This window comes from Corylus avellana, chromosome 3 (genome assembly GCF_965113065.1).
Source record: "Corylus avellana chromosome 3, dhCorAvel1.hap1.2, whole genome shotgun sequence".
In the NCBI taxonomy this organism is placed as follows: domain Eukaryota; kingdom Viridiplantae; phylum Streptophyta; class Magnoliopsida; order Fagales; family Betulaceae; genus Corylus; species Corylus avellana.
The window spans coordinates 18472796-18496335 of record NC_142492.1 but is presented as its reverse complement, the minus strand read 5'-3'; positions in this window follow the sequence as shown (position 1 = coordinate 18496335).

Sequence of the window (23540 nt, the reverse complement as noted above, 5' to 3'; positions counted from 1 at the left end):
GATGAATAGTTGACAATCATGTGGAGGAGAAGAAGGATGAGCACACGAAGGTTGCACAGAATCTGCAGAATGAAAAATATAAGCACGTAAGCAATGAGGCTTCGTCATCAGCAGCTCCCACTCTAGAGATTCCATATGAGCAACGGGCCCCCTTCCCAGAACGTCTCAAGGCACCGTCCCATTTTGGGAAACAGGGAGAGAAAATACAAGGAATGATGGAGATGTTCAAACAGGTAAAAATCAACCTACCCCTTCTTGATGCCATCGCACAAGTGCCTGTCTATGCCAAGTTCCTTAAAGACTTGTGTACTCAAAAGGGGAAGACCAGAAATAACATCCCCAAGAAAGTCCTTTAGACTGAGCAAGTGATTTCGCTGATTAAGCACAACACTCCTCCGAAGTTCAAGGACCCCGGGGCCCCTACAATTTCATGCATCATCGAAAAAAGGGAGATTGATAAGGCACTCTTAGATCTGGGAGCTGGTGTGAATTTACTTCCCTATTCAGTATATCAACAGCTCGGCCTAGGGGAGCTGAAGCCCACCACAGTGATTTTGCAACTAGCTGATCGGTCGATTAAGAAGCCTAGAGGGATTGTAGAAGATATGATCATCCAGGTGGATAAATTTTTCTTCCCAGTCGACTTTATAGTGCTTGACACCGAGCCTGTGCCCAATCCTGATAAGCTGGTTCCTCTCATCCTTAGGCGCCCTTTCTTAGCCACAGCAAATGCATGTATCAATTGTCGAACTGGAGTCATGGAGATATCATTTGGCAATATGAAGGTTTGGTTGAATATCTTTACTACATTTCAGCATGCTCCTGATCAGAATGAGTGTTTCTTTTTGGACAGCATCGAAGAATATGTAGAAGATTCACTACCTAGTCTCCTAACAAAGGATCCAGTGGAAGCCTGCTTGAATTACTTCGACTTTGAAGAGTTCAATACCGACCAGTACATCAAAGAGGTCCATGATTTGCTAGAAACAGCCGCAAGTGCAGATTTCCATCCATGGAGAGTAGTAAAGGAACCCCTACCTGTGATATCAAGCACTCCTCCTGTTCCTTCTCTACTGTCTCCATTGAAACTTGAGTTGAAGCCCCTGCCAACAAAGCTCAAGTATGCATTTCTTGGATCTAACAACACTTTGCCAGTCATCATTGCTTCCGACCTTCAAAAGGACCAAGAGGATAGTCTGCTAGCAGTGTTAAAGGAATATAAAGAAGCCATTAGATGGACCGTGGCATTTTTGAAAGGCATTGACCCCTCTATCTGTATGCACCGAATCCATTTCCAAGAAGATGCTCGACCTTCCCGTGAGGCACAGCGCCGGTTGAATCCCAACATGAAAGAGGTAGTGATGAAAGAGGTAGTCAAGTTACTTGATGCATGCATCATCTACCCTATCTCATATAGCAAATTGGTGAGCCCCACTCAAGTGGTTCCAAAGAAATTCGGCATCACCGTCGTTGAGAATTTTGCTGGAGAGTTGGTTCCATAGCGTACAACCACGGGATGGCGAGTTTGCATCAACTACTGAAAGCTCAATTCCCATACCCGGAAGGATCACTTCCCGCTCCCATTCATTGATCAAATTTTGGAGCGTCTTACTGGCCAAAGCTACTATTGCTTCCTAGACGGCTATTCCGAGTATAATTAGGTCGCAGTTGATCCCCAAGACCAAGAGAAGACGACGTTCACATGTCCATTCGGCACCTTTGCTTACCGACACATGCCCTTCGGCTTATGCAATGCACCTGCCACATTCCAGAGATGTATGATGTCTATCTTCTCTGACATGGTAGAGAAATTTTTGGAGGTATTTATGGATGACTTTTTTGTTTTTGGATCTTTTTTTGATAAACGTGTCTATAATCTTTCACTTGTGCTTCAACTTTGCAAAGAAACTAACTTGATTTTAAGTTGAGAGAAGAGCCACTTCATGGTGCAGGAAGGTATAGTTTTGGGCCATATAGTGTCCAAAAGAGGTATTGAGGTGGACCGGGCTAAAGTTGAGCTAATTGAAAATCTACCGCTGCCCACTTCAGTGAAGCAGATCCGTTCTTTCCTAGGGCATGCCATCTTCTATCGCCGTTTCATCAAGGACTTTAGTAAAATTTCAAGGCCCTTATGTAACTTGCTTGCTAAGGACGCCCCTTTTCACTTTGATGAAGCATGTCACGAGGCTTTCCAGAAGCGCCGGTCTTTGTTATCTTCTACTCCCATCATGCAGCCTCCTGACTGGTCTTTGCCTTTTGAAATCATGTGTGATGCGTTTGACTTTGCTGTGGGTGCAGTTTTGGGACAACGGGTAGGCAAGCTTCCTCATGTCATTTATTACCCTAGCAAGACTCTAATGGATGCTCAAGTCAATTACACAACCACTAAGAAAGAATTGCTAGCTGTGGTCTTTGCTCTGGATAAATTCCGCTTATAACTTCTGGGATCAAAGGTTATCATTTTTTCTGATCATGCTGCTCTGCAACATTTGCTGGCCAAGAAGGAAACAAAGCCACGATTGATCCGCTGGATACTACTTCTTCAAGAATTTGATATTGAGATTCGGGACAAGAAGGGTACTGAGAACTTTCCCAGATGAGCAACTATTTGAAATCACTCTGAGAAATTCGCCATGGTATGCCGATATTGTCAATTATCTAGCTACAGGACGGATTCCTTCTCATTGGTCTAAGCAAGATAAGGATCGCTTCTTCAATCAAGTTCGATTCTATTTTTGGGAAGATCCGGAGTTGTTCAAGTATTGTACTGATCAAATCATCCGACCATGTGTCCCTGAGAGTGAATTTTCCAGCATTCTCACTTTTTGTCATTCTCTAGCTTGTGGAGGATATTTCAGTGCCAAGAAGACAACAGCTAAAGTTCAACAATACGGATTCACATGGCCCACCTTGTTTAAAGATGCATATGAATTTTGCCGAGCTTGTGAGAGATGTCAACGCCTAGGAGCTATGTCTCGGAGGGACATGATGCCATTGAACCCCAACCTCCTTGTCGAGATTTTTGATGTTTGGGGTATTGACTTCATGGGACCCTTCCCACCGTCTTGTGGATATGAGTACATTTTGGTAGGAGTGGATTATGTCTCTAAGTGGGTAGAAGCCATTGCCACAAAGACCAATGATCACAAGGTTGTGGTGAAGTTCCTCCAAGCCAACATTTTCAGTAGATTTGGTACTCATCGGGCTATCATCAGTGATGGAGGTAGACACTTTTGCAACCGGTTTTTCAAAGCCTTACTTCTCAAGTACTCCGTCACACATATGGTAGCCACTCCATACCATCCTCAAACAAGTGGCCAAGTGGAAGTTTCTAACCGGGAGATTAAGCATATTCCGTAGAAGACGGTTAGGCCAGACCGAAAAGATTGGTCCTTGCGCCTCAATGATGCATTATGGGCCTACCGCACAGTTTACAAAACTCCCATTGGAATGTCTCCCTATAGGCTGGTATATGGCAAGGCGTGTCACCTCCCTGTGGAATTAGAACACAAGGCTCTGTGGGCAATTAAGCAATTCAATTTCGACATGCAAGCAGCCAGCCCCCATCGGAAACTTTAGTTGACAGAGTTGGAGGAGCTGCGGCGAGATGCATATGATAGTGCTCGCCTTTATAAGGAGCGGACTAAGGCTTTTCATGACAAACATATCTTGCCCAAGACATTTGTGCCGGACCAAAAAGTATGGCTCTTCAATTCCAAACTCCGGCTTTTCCCTGGGAAGCTCTGCTCCAGATGGTACGGTCCCTTTATTTTAGCACGGCTGCCACCTGATTCAGGGGTATCTTCATCTGCGCCGCAGTGACAGGTCAGGTACTCCTATCCCTTGCATTGCTTTATTGTTTTATCCACACACTGAGGACATTGTGTATTTCAAGTTGGGGGGTGTGGGGGCATACATGTTAGTTCTGAGCATGCAATTAATTTTCCTGTTGTGATTTGAAATTCATTGATGGGTTTAATATGACAAACACATGATCACTTGATTAAGGGATTAAAATTGTGTTACTTTCATTGGCAGCATGAAATATTACTTGTTTCAATGTGACTTTCACAAGCACACTAGCATGTAGTGGGGCATAAAATCTAGAATCAGTAATGTCTGGTTTTAATATTTGGAATGTAGTTGGGTGACTTATCGGGAAAATGACCTTGGCATAAATTCTTTTAAAAAAAAAAAATCGATCATTTTGAGCTTTCCACAAGTAACCAAACCTCTTGCCTCATTAAGCAGTGGGTGTTCACGTAAAAAAGTGAGAAGTTTGGTTTGATTGATAATAATAAAAAAAAATAAAAAATAAAAAAATAGCTTAGCTTCGTAGCCTTTTTGTCCCGAGTTAGTAAGTCCTTAGGGGTGTCTTTACACCTAATGCCCTAAAACTGTCTGGTTTGTGAGTCATTGGCTTAACGCTCGATACATGGGTCAATCAAAAAGCTTAAGGGAGCTAAATGCTAATTCAAAAAAAAAAAAAAAAAAGAGAGAATTTTTGCCTTAGTTGTTTTATCTGATGGGGAGTCTAATGAATTTTAAGTATTGATCCATGCATGATTGAGATGAGTTTTGAATCCCATGACTATGTGTTGAGTTCACATACACTAGTTGAATCTTGTAATATCTCATGATTGAAGCTAAGTTGTAATTTCCTGAAGTTGTGAAGATAGTGTTTGTTCTATTAAGCCTGCTAATGAATGAGAACCATGATGGTCATGATGTTGCATCCTTGGGAACTACATGGTTGAAAAATGTTTGTGGGTATCATTCCTAGAAAACCCTTACGAGACTTCACTCATCCTCTAGGGAACTCCTAGGGGTTTAAAAGGCTTGTTGCATATGCTAAATGCAACCCTACATCCCACGAAAGATGGATTTATCTTTTTATTTTTCACTTTATTTTCTGTTTTGTATTGCTAAGGGACTAGCAATATGTAAGTTGGCGGGTGTGATAAGCGCCGAATGTTGCACATTCAAGCCCCTTAATTTACATATGTTAATTCCTTAGCATTGTTATTTGTTTGATTTTGTTTTGTTTTTGTGTTTCAGGTCTTATTTCACAAACCATTGAAAATTGGGTTTAAAAGGGCAAAAAGCTGAACATTCTGGATCTAGGATCGAGCGCAGCTACTCTTGAGCTCGAGCACACTTGCACTCAAGCGTATGCGGCCAGGGATCGAGCGCATGCCTGCGCTCGTGCGCATAATAGCTAGGCTCGAGCACACAAAACGTCGGACCGAGCGCACTCGAGCATGTATTGCACGGCAGCAATCCTTTTCTAGCGTGGATTTGGTTTTCAGTCTCCCAATTGGACTGGGAGATTGACCTCCGGTTTTCTGAGGGTTTCTAGGGTTTTCCTAATCCCTATAAATAGGGTTCTAAACATTGTAAACAGACACACCGCTTTCTAGAGTTTAAATTTCAGTAAATTGTTTGTGAAGCTTAGAAGATCATGAGTGGCTAAACCGAATTGTGGGGTATTGATGTAACCCTTTCCAAGCACAATGGTTTGATCGTATTTAATTTCTAGTTTTTCAATTTATGCATGTTGATTGTATAATTCTAAGGATTGCTACAATTGATTTTTGTTCTTCATATTAAATGCAATTGTTCTTTAACTCCAATTCAATATTAGTAAAATTCTTATCTTGTCTTAGAAATTATTTTACTATTATTGAACTCAAATCATTCTTATTTTCTGTGATTATAAGAATGATGGTTATACAATGGTTCTTACTTGGCATGCAATCAATAGGGTTAGATAGACCATACCTAGGAAAGACGGATCGTCCTACACCCTAGTTTAGTGTAATTTAGGTAGATGATCCATGCCAACCGAAAATAGGTTATGCTATTCCGTTGATTGTATGAAATTATTTTCATAAGTTTTCTTGTTTAAATTATAACATGCATAGAATGAATTCCTATAATTAAATATGGTTAACTATTGATGTGCGAATCGTGGTGAATTCAACACCCTAACCTCTCTCTCTCTCTCTCTCATATATTTACTCTCTTTATTTTCATGCACTTTGAAATTACACAACAATTCATTCTCTTTTAAATTAAGTTAACTTTAATCTATTATTGATATTTTTGGATACAAAAATACCACATCAACCACCCCATAAGATGAAGAAAATAAGGCTCTAGCAGATCTGGCGATGCAATGCGCAGCCATGGAGCGAAAAGAAAAACACAAAGCCGCTGTGGTTAGCAAGCTTTTCGCAGGAACGGAGATGCGATTTACCAAACAGGTAATCGACCATCAACTTCCTAACAAGTTTAAAGTCCCACAAATTCTGAACTACAGTGGTGTCGGGGATCCAACCAAACATTTAGAGAATTATCGGGTGCATCTGGCCCTTCATGCGACACCCGATGAGGTGGCATGTAGAGTTTTTCCTATGACACTTTTCGGGACTACAAGGGAATGGTTTTGAGGGTTGGCGCCCAACTCCATTAGTACTTTTGAGGACTTGGCTCAGACCTTCCTGATGTGCAAACTATCTACCTAAATTAATAGGTAAATAATTGTACATTTTAGCTGCAAGTGCACAATTTCAACATAGTAGTATATGGTGCAAGTACATGATCATTCCCACGAGGATTGCTGAATTTATGTTTAAAAATAAATTCCTTAAGTAAAACAAAGATTGATTGGTTAAGTGATGATAATAAAGGGTAGGGCTTTGATATCCGCCACTAATTATATTTAGCTAATACAATAATATGCCAATATTTTGATCATGTTATGCATATCTAATGTTTGTCAACCTAAGGGCATAGCGTATACTCCTAAGGCTATAGATTTCCCTAAGCAACGAGTTAGGCATGGCGTATACTCTAACTCTTTTCTTTTCTAAGGGATTTAGCATGGTATATACTAAGTTGTTCCCTAGGAAAGCATATATTCTATGGAAATCGACAAACACATGAGGCCTAGGGCATGGCATATACTCCCGGTTCCCCATGTTGATTAACCCAAAAATCGCGGTGTGGATTCTTTTGTTACTTATGTTAAACCCAGGACTCGGCCATCCAAATTGATTTAACTAACTAGTCCATACCACATGTATATGTTCATCAGACACACATATATGAGGAATTCATGCAAGTAGGCATTAATCAAGTTAAATAGCACAACAAGATCATCACAAGGGCGCCAATATTGAAATATTAACTAAACATAATTAGGGCTTCAATCTAGCCCTACTAATTAAATTAGCTACTCATAAAATTGATGTTAAACATCTTCATAAAAGAAAAGAAAAGAAAAGAAAAGAAAAGAATAAACCTGACACTTAAACTTCAAGAGCTCCTCTTCTTCTCCTTACAAAGTCTTTCTATTCTAAAGGCTTAAGGGTCTATTTATAGGTTTTAGAAGTCCTTGACAAAGTAGTAAACCTAGGGATTTCGTAGGGTTTCAAAACCTATTACAATTGGGAGTTGGAAAACCCTAATATGGAAAGAGGGACATTCTGGCCGCCACCTAATGTGTCTCCTGTGCACGGGTGCAATCGATCGCAACCCGTGTGCGCTCGATCGCATGCGCTTGATCGCTCCTGGCTTGATTTGTGTTGTGTCCTCTCGGGTACTACGCTCGATCGCAAGTACCCTGTGATCAATCGCAGTATCAGGGAGCTCCAATTTTTCCCATCTTCTCTCTCTCAGCCTAAATTGTCTAGATTTACTTCATTTTCTTCCAAAAGCCTGCAAAAGTATGAAAAACACAAAAAAGGAATTAAAATGGCTTAATTAACTAAAACCAAAGGATTAAAACATGCAAGCTAAGGGCTGAAAATATGAATATTTTAGCACTTATCACTTCTTGGCCTAATTTATGGGATCTCGGGAAAGGAAAAAGCCCTCTGGATACCTTCTAACGCTCCACCAACGTGAAGAAGAGACTCTAAAAGAATTCGTGATCCAGTTCAATTTGGAGAAATTAAAGGTGGAAGATCCCAGAGAGGGTGTGGTCTTTTCCGCAATATTTCAGGGCATCTCTCCTAATGAAATGATGATGAGGAAGTTCACACGGAGACAACCCGACAATCTCCAAAGCTTGTTATACAAGGTGGAGGAGTTCATAAGTGAAGGAGAAACATTGAAGGCAAGGAGACGGCCCGAAAATTGCCCAAAAAAGTCAAGGACAAGAAGCGGAAGGAAAACCGAAGAATGGAAGATCCGAGACCTTTCAAGAAGAGGTTTAATGATTACAACTTCACACCGCTCAATGCCAACATCTCATAAGTACTAATGGAGCTTAAGAAAGACTTAGAGTATCGAAAGCCTCTGAGGATAATGGGAGCCACACCTCCCCAGATCCGAGATAGATACTGCAAGTTCCACAAAGCTAATGGTCATTACACAAAAGGATGCGTAGCACTGAGATTACTCATCGAGAGACTCATGAAAAATGACAAGTTGGTTCATTTTTTGGCGAACCAAAGGAGAACAGTCGCAGAAAATTATGTCCTAGAAGTAAACTACTAGAACCCTCGAGATCATCAACCAAGGGAACGACATAGAAGTGGGGGTCAGGCAGAGAATCACAGAGGACAAGACCGAAATCCTCGGGATGGTCAAAGAAGAGCGAACCTCGATGGGAGCACGCCCACAGAATTTGAGAACCCTAGAATCGGGGAGCGACACTCGAAATTCATACCATAACAGGTGGATTTGCAAGAGTAGGCGAATCGAGGAGGGGAAGGAAAGGATATGCATAACAAATAAATTTCCATGAGCTGTACACCATAAAGAGACCCATGAAGCAGTCCAGGAGAAACTCAATGGTGATCGGGTTTGTTGTGCCAAATACCTACCTAAATTAATAGGCAAATACTTGGTACGTTTTACTCGCAAGTGCACAAGATCAAACGATAGTATAGCAGGCAAATACGAGATCATTCCCACGAGGATTGGTAAATTAGTTTAGAAGTAATTTCCTATTTAATTAACAGATAAAATTCAATTGTCACGATTGAATTAAAATAAATAAATAAAATAAAATATAAACTAAAACTAAAAAGGATTAGGTTTTTGATATCCACCACTAATCAGACTAATTAAGATAACAATATGCCAATATGCCAATCATACCGGTATATTTAATGTTTGCCAACCTAAGGGGATGGGTGTCTACTCTTTAAGCTATTGATTTTTCTAAGTAACGAATTAGGCATGAGTGTCTACTCTAATTATTTTCTTTCTTAAAGGATTTAGTATGGGTCTCTACTAAGTTGTTCTTTAAGAAAGCATAAATCTGTGGAAATTGACAAACACATAAGGCCTTGGGCATGGGTGACTACTCTAATTCTTTTTTTTCTTAAAGGATTTAGTATGGGTATCTACTAAATTGTTCTTTAAGAAAGCATAAATCTGTGGAAATCGACAAACACATGAGGCCTTGGGCATAGGTGTCTACTCTCGGTTCCTCATGTTGATTAACACAAGAACCCGGTGTGGATTTCTTTTTTTACTCTTATTAAACCCAGGACTCGATCATTCAAATTGATTTAATTAACTAATTCATACCACATGCATATGTTGATCAGACAAACACATATGAGGAATTCAAGAAAACAGAAATTAATCAAGTTAAATACACCAAAATATAATTGTTGCAAAGGGCCAATATTGAAATCCTAAATAAACATGACTAGGGCTTCAATCTAGCCCCAATTAAAATATAAATTACATAACAAAAATAAAAGGTGGAAGAGAAGAAAAACTCAAACTCCTCTTGATCTAGCCTTCAGTTCCTTTCTAGAGCTTGTGCCTCTTTCTCCACACTTTTTTCTAGAAGCTAAGAGGTCTATTTGTAGGCCTAAAGAAATCCTAGAACCCCTAGTAAACCTAGAAAATTCGTAGGGTTTAGTCCTATTACAAGTGGGACTTGGAATACCCTAATATGGAAGGAAAAGAAATTCTGGCCGCTGATGTGGTATTTTTGTGATAAAAAATATCAATTATAAAAATAACAACTCGCAATATGACAAATCTTTGTAGGATACGGCTATAGAGAGGGTGTTGAACCTCAAGGATTGCAGGGGTTTTATTATCAAAATTTAAAAGATCAAACTTAACTTAATTAAAAAGAGAATTGATTTGATTTTCTTTAAAACTAAAGTGCATGAAAATAAAAGATATTTAAAATAAGAGAGAGAGAGAGAGTGTAGGGTATTGACTTCACCTCTATCCGCACAACAATGGCTAATCGTAATTAATCCCATAAATTCATTATATGCATGTTATAAATAAACAAGAAACTACTTTATTAAAGAATAAGCATAATCTATCTTCGCTTGGCACGGATCGTCCACCTAACCGCTAAGATGCGGTACGACCCGTCTTCCTTAGGTATAAATTATCAAATTCTTTAACAGGATACATACAATCAAAGAATAAGTGTAACCCATCTTCGGGTTGACACATACTGTCTACCTAAATTACACTAAACTAGGGTGTAGTACAATCCGTCTTCCCTAGGCATGGCCTATCAAATCCTGTTGATCATATGTCAATTAAACTCATTGTATAACCATCATCCTCATAATCACAGAAAACAAGAATGATTTGATTTCAATAAAAGTAAAATACTTTCTAAGACAAGAGAAGAATTTCACAAATATTGATTTTGGAATTTAGGAACAATTGCATTTAATATGAAGAACATAAATCAATTATAGCAATCCTCATAGTTATACAATCAACATGCATAAATTGAAAATCTAGAAATTAAATACAATCAAACCATTGTGCTTGGATAGGGTTACATCAACACCCCACGAAGGGGTTTAGCCGCTAATGATTTTTTAAGCTCCAAAGACAATTTTCTAATTTCTAGCTCTAGGAAGCGGTGTGTCCTTTTTTTCAATGCTTAGAGGCCTATTTATAGGGCTTAGGAGAGTCCTAGAAGCCCTAGTAATCCTAGAAATTTCAGAGATTTAAGTCCAAGTTCAATTAGGATAAAGAAAACCTCAGTCCAAATCGGAATAGGATTTGCCCAAAATTATGTTCCTATCTAGCGGGGTGATTTTGGCATTACGGAACTCCGAATTAGGAAAATGTTATTTCACAACGATTTGTAGAAATTTGAGTTAGCTTTCCAATGCCACTTGAATCACCTCAATCGGATATTTAAACTGAAAGTTATGGCTAAAATACCGAGACATATGCAGAATCCAAATTTGAATCCAATCCGATTTTGACTCCAATTTGAGAAATTCCGAATTAATCCTTTTCTTTATTTGATTAAACTTAACCACAACATCTAGGTCATCTGTTATGATTAGCCAAGCTTAATCATATCTTCTAGGTCTTCTCAAAGTGTGCTTTTAAGCCTAAAATCAATGGAATTAATTGCATCTTTATTTATAACCTGAAAACAATAAAAATCAAACAAATAACAACGCTTAAGGAATTAACATATGCAAATTAAGGGGCTTTGATGTGCAACATTCAGCGCTTATCACACCCCCAAACTTACATATTGCTAGTCCCTTAGCAATACAAAACAGAAAATAAACTGAAAAACAAAAAGTTAAGTCCAACTTTCGTGGGATGTACGATTGCATTTAGCGTATGCAAGAAGCCTTTTAAACCCCTAGGCATTCTCTAGAACACGAGTGAAGTCTCGTGAGGGTTTTCCAGAAATGTTACCCACAAACATCATGCAAGAGTTCATGTTATCCAAAACTTAAGGTATCACTCAAAACCATGATTTTTCATTTATTAGCAAGCTTAAAAAGATAAACTCCATCTTCACAATGAATTGGAATTTTAAAATTTAATTACTTACAAAAGACATGCTAAGGTATCACAAGTTCGAAACAATGTAAGGTGAACTAGCACATAAATATGAAGCTTCCAAGTATTTCCAACGTACAATGTCTCCATATCTTAAAGTTCACTGAAATCCATATTAGAAAGAATAACAATGGCCTATTTTTCTTCTTTTTTTTTTCTTTTTCTTTTTCATCAGGTTGTGCAATGTTTGGTTCCCATAAGCTTTCTAATTGACCCATGTAACGAGTGTTAAGTCAATGACTCCCAAACCAGATGGTTTTAGGGCATTAGGTGTAGAGACACCCCTAGGACTTACTAACTCGAGTCAAAAAGGCTACGAAACCAAACTAATCATGACATCAATCAAATAAAAAATTTTCACCTTTTGATGTGAACACTCAATGCTTTGAGGCAAGAGACCCAGTTACTTAGTGAAAAGCTTATCAATGATTTCTTTTTTTTTTTTTTTTTTTTAATCACATATGTATATGCCAAAGTATCCATCTAATAAATCATCCAGTTTCACCCAAGACATAAAAACACACACATCAGACTTCATGTCATACCACACAAATTATGTGCTAATGTACTTGTGTAAGATTAGATCAAACATGTGAATTCTCAACTGTCCTAAGCAAGTAACCAAACTGAAAAACTCAATTATCAGATCATGTGTTCAAAATTTTAAGCTCACCAATGAAATCAAATCACAATTTTTAAGGTCAACCAAAATTTTTAGACAAACATGAACATGCATATATTTTTTTCTTTTTGATTTTTCACAAATAAAAATAAAATAAAATTGGGACAAAGTGTGTCTAAAGTGTCCCCCATACCCCCAAACTTAAATCACAAATTGTCTCCAATGTGTGTATAATATGAAAAGAATTTACCCGAGAGATGGATGAACTGTTTGAAATAGCATGGCTCATTGCACACCCCCAAACTTGAATTGAAGCACACTTGTCCTAAAAAAAATGTGATACTCCAACCAAATACCAATCAAGTGCATACATTGTTGTAAAAGTATAATCAAGGAAGGAAACAACAATGGATAAAGTAAACCTAGATGGAGATCATGTACCCTGGTGGAATGAGTCAAGCGCACAGGGCCTGCGCTTGATCCTATGAGGTATTTTTCAATGTAAGTCCGAGTCCCGAAGGATCTTACCTCAATCCTTCAGAAGTCCAAGCAAGCTCTTCCACCCCTTCTTCTTTATGATCATGTAGCACTCCACAAGGAAGAGGATTCCTCTTAACATCCCAAAACTGCTTCCCTCAGCTAAGGTCTTGATGCTCCCCATGACGATGTTCAGGGTGTTTGTCCTGAACTGGTTTCATGATCAACCTCTTGTCTATATGGGAGTTCTCAAAAACTGGGGTAGCCAGGGAATTTGCCATAAAAATGTCCACCCCAATGAAATCCACTTCAGCAACCTCTGAATGAAATATGTCCCCTGTGGTGGAATACTTGAAGTGAGAGGCATAGGCTCCGGTGGGTTGCTCCATGATGGAACTTCAGATAGAGGATCAGGAGGTGGGTCTTCAACAGTTTCTCCAATGTCATCCAAGAAGAAACATGCATTCTGATCGTGCGCAATCTGGAAGGCATTGAAGATGTTCAATCTGATCTTCATATTCCCAAAAGAGATCTTCATTACTCCGGTCCGGCAATTGATGCATGCATTGGCTGTGGCGAGGAAAGGATGCCCAAGGATGACAAGAATTTGCTTCTTTGGATTTAAGACTGGTTCTGTGTCTAGAACTATAAAGTCAATTGGATAGTAGAACTTGTCCACTTTGATAATGACATCTTCCACAATCCCATAGAGTTTCTTGATCGAGCGGCCAGCCAATTGCAAGACAGTACTTGTCGGTTTCAATTCCCCTCCCTAGTTTCTGATATCTTGAGTATGGAAGCAAATTAACACCAGCTCCTAAATCAAGGAGAGCTCTCTCAATCTCAGTGTTTCCGATGACGCACGAAATTGTAGGTGCTCCAAGGTCTTTGAACTTTGGAGGAGTGTTATGCTGAATTAGAGAGCTTACTTGCTCGGCGAGAATGACCTTCTTGGGAATGTGCTTCCGATTCTTCCTCTTTTAAGTGCACAAGTCTTTGAGAAATTTTGCATAGGCTGGAATTTACTTGATGGCATCAAGGAGTGGGATGTTGATTTGAACCTGTTTGAAGGTTTCCATCATGTCTTGTATCTTCTCTCCTTGTTTCCCGAAGTGGGAAGGTGCCTTAAGCCGCTCTGGATATGGGACCTTAGGCTCATATGGTACCTCAGGAGTAGGGGTAGATGATGAAGATGCCTCGATGCTTACTTGTTTACCCTTGTCCTGATGCAGATTATATGGGATCTCAATTTGTTCGTCCTTCTTTTCTTCCACATGATTGTCAACCAGTCTTCCGCTTCACAATGTGGTGACGGCTTGAACTTGCTCCAGATGAGATGTGCTTCCTTCTACCATGTATAGTCCCCTAGGGTTGGTCACTGGCTAACTTGAAAGCTTTCCTTCGTCCCTCCTGTTGAGGGCATTGGCAAGTTGTCCGACTTGAGCTTCCAGCTTGGCAATGGATTGGGAATGTGAGTTCACTATCTCCTGTTGAGATTTCACCGTCTACTTTATCTCGCCCACCTGGCCGATCAGCACACTCATCATTTTCAGCATCTGATCCTCAAAATTAGAATCTGAGTGAGGTGGTGCGGTTTGGTATTGCTGCTGTGGAGGCCGGTAAGTGGAATGACGGTTGGTAAGGCTACCTGTTGGATTGAGCTTGATTGTGTGGCCCTGGGGCTGAGTTACCTTCATTTAGATTCTTCCATGAGAAGTTTGGATGATTTCTCCACCTGGGGTTGTAGGTATATTAACTTGCTCATTAGCAACATTAGTATAATTTCCAGCAAGAGGGCAGTTATTTACATGATGCATAGGACTTGAACAAAATGAGCAAGATTCATGTGGTGTGTGCATGTGGGTAGTATTAGGAGCAAAACTAGCAGTCATCAGTACTTGATCTAGCTTCTTGGTAATAGCCTCAACCACTGGGGTGGCCATGTTTGGGGAATGGCCTGCTTCATACAAACTTTCTGTCTTGAGTGCTTCAGATGCTGATGCCCTTCGTCTGGTGGAAACCTACTTAAGAGAATTGTTACTCAAATTTTCAAACATAGACCATGCTTCATCTTTGCTTTTTAACATGAATGTTCCCCCATAAGATGCATCCACCATTTTTCTATTGGCCTCAGTCAAGCCATCATAGAAACACTGCACTAGCTGCCATTTCGAGACAGCATGGCGTGGACATGATCTAAGTAAGCCCTACAGCCTATCCCAAGTCTCATGGAAATCTTTACCCTCATATCGGGAGAAACTAGTGATAGCTCTCCTAGTGTCATTGGTCATTCCTATGGGAAAATACTTCTTAAGAAATTCTTGCTGCAATTGAGCCCAAGAAGTGATAGAGTTAGGTGTTAAGGACTGGAACCAATGTTTGGCTGTTTCCTTGATGGAGAAAGGAAAAGGACGCATCCTTAGGGCATCCTCAGTGAATCAATTCATTTTAGTGGTATCACAAACTGCTTCAAAATCACTGGGAAGTCATAAGGGTTTTCAGTGCTAAGCCCTAGGAAAGAAGGTAAACTTCGTATAGTGCTGGGCTTAATTTCATAATGGGTTGCTGTAATTTCCGGCAGCCGGAGACATGTGGGAGTAGTGTAAGTGGTAGGAAGATAATGATCTTGCAAAAGCTACGTGGTTACCGTCTCCCGTGGTCTCAGTGGAACGCTCTTCTAGCAAATTAGGGGTCTTTTGGGATCTAATTTGTCTAAGAGTGCGTTCAATTTCAAGGACTCAAGAAATTAAAGGAAAAGACAAAGAACAGGGACCGAGCATAAACAAAACAGAAAAGTAAAACTCATAAACGGCCATTAGATGCGCTAGGATTTTGGATGCAGGCTGCTGCTGGTGCGCTCGATCGCACGACAGGGTAGGCAGCTACGGACTTGTTTGAGAATTCTAAAAAAAATTAAAACACAACACAAAAACAGAATTAAAGTTAGCAATATAAAACAGAAAAATAGATTTTTAAGCTAAAATTCATCCTTAAATTTAGATAATGAAACCGTTGAGCAGTCCCCGGCAACGGCGCTAAAAATTGATGTGGTATTTTTGTGACAAAAAATATCAATTATAAAAATAACCACCCGCAATAGGATGAATCTTTGTAGGATACGGCTATAGAGAGGGTGTTGAACCTCAAGGACTGCAGGGGTTTTATTATCAAAATTTAAAAGATCAAACTTAACTTAATTAAAAAGAGAATTGATTTGATTTTCTTTAAAACTAAAGTGCTTGAAAATAAAAGAGATTTAAAATAAGAGAGAGAGAGAGAGTGTAGGGTATTGACTTCACCTCTATCCGCACAACAATGGCTAATCATAATTAATCCCAGAAATTCATTATATGCATGTTATAAATAAACAATAAACTACCTTACTAAAGAATAAGCATAATCTATCTTCGGTTGGCACGGATCGTCCACCTAACCACTAAGATGCGGTACGACCAATCTTCCCTAGGTATAAATTATCAAATTCTTTAACAGGATACATACAATCAATAAATAAGTGTAACTCATCTTCGGTTGGCACAGACTGTCTACCTAAATTACACTAAACTAGGGTGTAGTACAATCCATCTTCTCTAGGCATGGCCTATAAAATCCTATTGATCATATGTCAATTAAACCTATTTTATAACCATCATCCACATAATCACAGAAAACAAGAATGATTTGATTTCAATAAAAGTAAAATACTTTCTAAGACAAGAGAATGATTTCACAAATATTGATTTTGGAATTTAAGAACAATTGCATTTAATATGAAGAACATAAATCAATTGTAGCAATCCTCATAGTTATACAATCAACATGCATAAATTGAAAACCTAGAAATTAAATACAATCAAACCATTATGCTTGGATAGGGTTACATCAACAACTCACGAAGGGGTTTAGCCGCTCATGATCTTTTAAGCTCCAAAGACAATTTTCTAATTTCTAGCTCTAGGAAGCGGTGTGTCCTTTTTCTCAACGCTTAGAGGCCTATTTATAAGGCTTAGGAGAGTCCTAGAAGCCCTAGTAATCCTAGAAATTTCGAAGATTTAAGTCCAAGTTCAATTAGGATAAAGAAAACCTCAGTCCAAATCGGAATAGGATTTGCCCAAAATTGCGTTCCCATCTTGCAGGGAGATTTGGCATTGCGGCACTCCTAATTAGGAAAATTCTATTTCACAATGATTTGTAGCAATTTGAGTTTTCGTTCCAATGCCGGTTCAATCACCTCAATCAGATATTTGAGCTGAAAGTTATGGCCGAAATACCAAGATATATGCAGAATCCAAATTTGAATCCAATCCGATTTTGACTCCAATCTGAGAAATTCCGAATTAATCATTTTCTTTATTTGATTAAACTTAACCACAACATATAGGTCATCTGTTATGATTGGCTAAGCTTAATCATATCTTCTAGGTCTTCTCAAAGTGTGCTTTTAAGCCCAAAATCAATGGAATTAATTGCATTATTATTTATAACCTGAAAACAATAAAAACAAAACAAAATCAAACAAATAACAACGCTAAGGAATTAATATATGTAAATTAAGGGGCTTGAATGTGCAATATTCAGCGCTTATCAACCGCAGTTGACTGTTCTCTAGCGCACAGGTGCGATCGATCGCAGCCCGTGTGCGCTCGATCGCATATCTGTGATTGAGTCACCTTGTGTGCGCACGAGCGCAAGGCTGCACTCGCTTGTTTGGACCTTTCTGGAAGTGCGCTCGATTGTAGGTTGTTAAGTGCCAAAATATTCATATTTTAGCCCTTAAACTTATATGAGTTAATTCCTTAAGTATGTTAATTTGTGCTATTTTAGTTCTTTTATGTGTTTTAAATGCTTTTGTAGGCTTTTGGAAGATAAGGAAGTAAATCTTGAAGATTTGGGCTCAAAGACAGAAAATGGGAAAAGTTGGAGCCCCTGACAGTGCGATCGATCGCAAGTTCCCTGTGATCGAGCGCACTACCAGAGAAGACAAAGCATGAAGCAGGCATGTGCGATCGAGCGCACATCAGAAGACTCTCGATCGCAGACGTGCGATCGAGCGCACACGGGTTGCGATAGATCGCACCCGTGCGCAAGTGAGACAGCAAGAGTGTGGCCAGATTGTAATTCTTTCCATATTAGGGTTTTCCAACTCCCACTTGTAATTGGAATAAAACCCTACGAATTTCCTAGGTTTACTTGTGTAACAAGAACTTCTAAAGCCTATAAATAAACCTCTTACCCTCTAGGAATAGGTGTGGAGAAAGAGCCACAAGCTCTGGAAAGGAACTGAAGGCTAGATCAAAAGGAGTTTGGGTTTTCTTCTCTTCCACCTTTTATCTTTCATTATGTAGTTTATATTTTTAATTAGGGCTAGATTGAAGCCCTAATCATGTCTATTTATGATTGCAATATTGGCGCATTTGCTACAATTATATTTTGGTGTATTTAACTTGATTAATACCTGTTATCTTGTATTCCTCATATGTGTTTGTCTGACCAACTTGTGCATGTGGTATGGACTAGTTAGTTAAATCAATTTGGATGACGGAGTCCTGGGTTTAATAAGAGTAACAAAAGATATCCATGCCGGATTCTTGGGTTAATCAACATGGGCAACCGGGAGTAGACACCCATGCCCTAGGCCTCGTATGTTTGTCGATTTCCACATATTTATGCTTTCTTAAAGAACAACTTAGTAAACACCCATGCTAAATCATTTAAGAAAAAAAAGAATTAGAGTAGACACATATGCCTAATTCGTTGCTTAGGGAAATCAATAGCTTAAGGAGTCGACACCCATGCCCTTAGGTTGGCAAACATTAGATATACCGGTATAATTGGCGTATTGGCATATTGCTATCTTAATTAGTATGATTAGCGGTGGATATCAAAACCCTAATCCTTTTTAGTTTTAGTTTTAGTTTATCTTTTATTTTATTTCTTTATATTAAATTCAATCGTGACAATTGAATTTTATTTGTTTAATTAAATAGGAAATTACTTCTAAACATAATTTACCAATCCTCGTGGGAATGATCTCATATTTGCCTGCTATACTATCATTTGATCTTGTGCACTTGCGAGTAAAATGTACCAAGTATTTGCCTATTAATTTAGGTGGGTATTTGGTACAACAAGTTTTTGGGGCCGTTGCCAGGGATTGTGTTAAATTATGCCTATAAATTTTTTCCTTTAGTTTAATTTAGTTTCTTTTATTTATTTATGTATTTATTTTCTTTCTTTGTTTTTTTTAGTTTTTAATTTTATTTGTTTTTATTTTATGTTTCTGATTATCTTTGTTGAATTTTTATGTTTTGTTCTTCGTGTCTGTTTCTATTCGTAAAACTAATTTAATTTGCGGCAGTGCGATCGAGCATAGTCTAATTGCGATCGAGCGCATTGCTGCCTGTGAGCTTTTTTATGCTTATGTTTTGCAACAGTATCCTCGAGCGCCTATTTCAGGGAGATCGAGCGCAACTATGCGATCGAGCTCAAGTGCACTGCGATCAAGCGCACAGCCAGACAGCAGTACTGAAGCTACTAATTTCAATTTTGCTTTTATGTTTCATTTTCTTTTTTATTTTTATTTTTATTTTTATTTTTATTATTTTTATTATTTTGTTTTTGTTTTCTGTTTTCTTTTATTTTGCCTTTTGTTTTATGTTTCTTTTTTTAAAGTCTGTTAGTTTTTATTATTATTTTTATTTTTGTCGTTTTAATTTTTCTCTATTTTTTTTTCCACAACTTTGAGCTACCATGCGGCAGTGCGATTGAGCGCACCTCCATCTAGAAGTACTGAAGCTGTTGTATAGTCTAGCTAAAGACGTTAAACTTAGCGCTCATGGGAGGCACCCTATAGTTTATCATATCTATTTGTTTTTCAATTTATTTTTGTCTTTAGTTTTATTTTTGTTCCCTTTTTATTGGTATAGTGTTTTATTTTGCAGGGACAAGTATGCTTCAGTTCAAGTTTGGGAGTGTGCTATGAGCCATGCTATTCCTGACAATTTCATCCATATCCCGGGTAAATTCTTTCTATGTTATAGACACATTGGAGACAGCGTGTAATTTAAGTTTGGGGGTATTGGAGACACTTTACACACACTTTGTCCTAGTTTTATGTTATTTTTATTTTTTGTGAAAAGAAAAAAAAAATTGTCCCAGTTTTATTATGTTCTTATTTGTGTTGATTGTTAAAAAGAAAAAAAAAAAAAAATTATGCATGTTCATGTTGTCTTAAAATTTTGGTTGATCTTAAAAAATTGTGATTTGATTTCATTGGTAAGCTTAAAATTTTGAACACATGATCCGATAATTTAGTTTTTCAGTTTGGTTACTTGCTTAGGACAGTGAAGAATTCACATGTTTGATCTGATCTTACACAAGCACATTAGCACATAATTTGTGGGGTATGACATGAAGTCTGATGTGTGTGTTTCTATATCTTGGGTGAAACTGGATGATTTATTAGTAACTGGACTTCTTGCCTCAAAGCATTGAGTGTTCACGTCAAAAGGTGAAGAATTTTGATTTGATTAATGTCATGGTTAGTTTGGTTTCGTAGCCTTTTTTTACTCGAGTTAGTAAGTCCTTAGGGGTGTCTCTACACCTAATGCCCTAAAACCATCTAGTTTGGGAGTCATTAACTTAACACTCGTTACATGGGTCAATTAGAAAGCTTAAGGGAACCAAGCATTGCACAACCTGACAAAGAAATAAAAAAAAAAAAAAGGAAAAGAAAAGAAAAGGGATTTCAATGAACACCTAATCCCCATTGTTGTTTATTCTAATAGGGATTTTAGTGAACTTTGAGATATTGAGACATTGCACATTGGAAATAATTGGAAACTTCATATTTTTGTGCTATCACTTTACACTGTTTCAAACTTGTGATGCCTTAGCATGTCTTTTGTAAGTGATTAAACTTAAAAATTCCAATTCATTATGAAGATTGAGTTTATCTTTTTAAGCTTGCTAATGAAAGAGAATCATGGTTTTGAATGATACCTTAATTTTTTAATAACATGAACTCTTGCATGATGTTTGTGGGTAACATTTCTGAAAAACCCTCACGAGACTTCACTCGACCTCTAGGCAACCGGTCGATTCAATTGAATTACCAGAAACAGTAGGGTCATATCCGAGACTGGCCACAATAATGGTACAATTCCTACTAGTTGACCGACCATCAGCGCACAATGTGATTATTGGGAGAACCGCACTAAACAAGCTTAAAGCCATAACCTCAACTCCACATCTCAAGATGAAATTCCCAACGGAAAATGAAGTTGGAGAAGTAAAAGGGGAACAAAAGGTTGCACGACAGTGCTACAATGTATCCATGAAGGAATGCCCTGGGTCGTCAAACTCAGGAGCAAGCCACGAAGGAGGAAGATAGCAATTACAGGGTGGCGAATCGGTCGAGGATTTAGAAGAATTCTAGGTTGGTGAGTTGGATAGAAGCATCACGGTCAAATCTCAATTAGATCCGACAGTAAAAGAAATGCTGGTATCCTTCCTCCAGAAGAATAGTAACATGTTCACTTGGAGCCATGAAGATATGTGATAAGAGCTAAACATTGCACATTCAAAACCCTTAACTCACATATGTTAATTCATTAACGTTGTTATTTGTTTGATTTTGTGTTGTTTTATTGTTTTCAGGTTTTAAATAAAGATATAATTAATTCCATTGATTTTGGCCTCAAAGAGAAGACCTAGAAGATATGATTAAGCTTAACCAATCATAATAGAGAACCTATATGATGTGGTTGAGTTTAATAAAATAAAGGAAAGAATTAAATCGGAATTTCTCTAATTAGAGTCAAAATCGGATTGGATTCAAATTTAGATTCTGCATATGTCTCAATATTTTGACCATAACTTTCTGCTTCGGTATTGAATTGCGGTGATTTTAGAGGCAGTAGAAAGCCAACTCAAAATAATACAAATCATTGTGAAATAGGATTTTCCTAATTCGAACGTTTGCTATGCCAAAATCGTCCCTCAATAAAAGAACACAAATTTGGACGAATTCTATTCCGATTTGTACTAGGATTGCTTCCTAATTTGACTAGGAGATTGAATTACGTTTTTTCTGGGTTTCTAGGCTTCTCCTAATCCTTATCAATAGGCCTCTAAACATTGTATAAAATACACCGCTTCCTAGAGCAAAAATTTATTGGAGCTTAGCAGAGTAATGAGCTGCTAAACCCCTTCGTGGGGTGTTCATGTAACCTTATCCAAGCACAATGGTTTGATTGTGTTTAATTTCTAGATTTTCAGCTTATGTATATTGATTGTATAACTATGAGAATTGTTACCTTTTAATTCTATTCTTAATTAGTAAATGCAATTGTTTTTAATTTTCAATTCAATATTAGTGAAATTCTTATCTTGTCTTAGAAAGTCTTTTACTTTTATTGAACTCAAAACATTCTTGTTTCCTGTGATTATGAGGATGACGGTTATACAATGGGTTTAATTGACATATGATCAATAGGATTTGATAGACCATACCTACGGAAGACGGATTGTACTACATCGTAGTTTAGTGTAATTTAGGTAAGCAATTCATGCCAACCGAAGATGGGTTATGCTTATTCATTGATTATACGTATCCTGTTATAGAATTTGATAATTCATACCTAGGGAAGACGGTTCGTACCGCATCTTAGTGGTTAGGTGGACGATCCGTGCCTACCGAAGATGGATTATACTTATTCTTTAATAAGGTCGTTTCTTGTTTATTTATAACATGCATAGAATGAATTTCTGGATTAAATCTAATTAAGTATTGTTTTGCGAATAGAGGTGAAGTCAATACCCTACACTCTTTCTCATATTTTAATTCTCTTTAGTTACACAAATCAAATCAATCTCTATTTAATTAAGTTACTTTTGATCTTTTGAATTTGATAACAAAACTCATGCAGTCCTTGAGGTTCGACACCCTCTCTTTAGCAATATCTTACAAGGATTCATCCTATTACGAGTGGTTAATTTTATAATTGATATTTTTGCCCTAAAAATACCACATCAATTTTTGGCGCCGTTGCCAGGGACTTCTTAACAGTTCAGTTATTAAATTTTAAGGATTAATCTTAGCTTAATTATTTTATGCTTTACTTTGTTTTTGATGTTTAATTTTTAATTTTGGTTTTTTTTTTTTTCACACAAGTCCGTAGCTACGAAGATTTGCCTGCACGCATGCACTCGAGCCCAGCAAGCCTGCGATCGAGCCTAGCATCGGCGGAGCGATCGAGCAGACCTTGAAGTTCGATCGAGCGCACCTGTGCCAGCCTGCCAGATTCCAGCAACTGCAACACCAAAATTCTAACTCCTTCGGGGCCGTTTGTGAGCTTTTACTTTCTGTTTCAATTTTTATTTTCTATTTTTATTGTGATTTTCTTTTTAGTTTATGATGGGTCGCCATTCTTTATCTTTGCCATTAACTGTTTGTGACCCTAACATTAAACACATTCTTAGACAACTTAGACCCGAAAGGAATTCTAAATTGCTAAGAAAGCACACCACTGAGACCATGGGCGACCATGCGGCTTTAAGAGATCACTATCTCCCTACCACACACTGTTGTGCCAAATACTACCTAAATTAATAGATAATA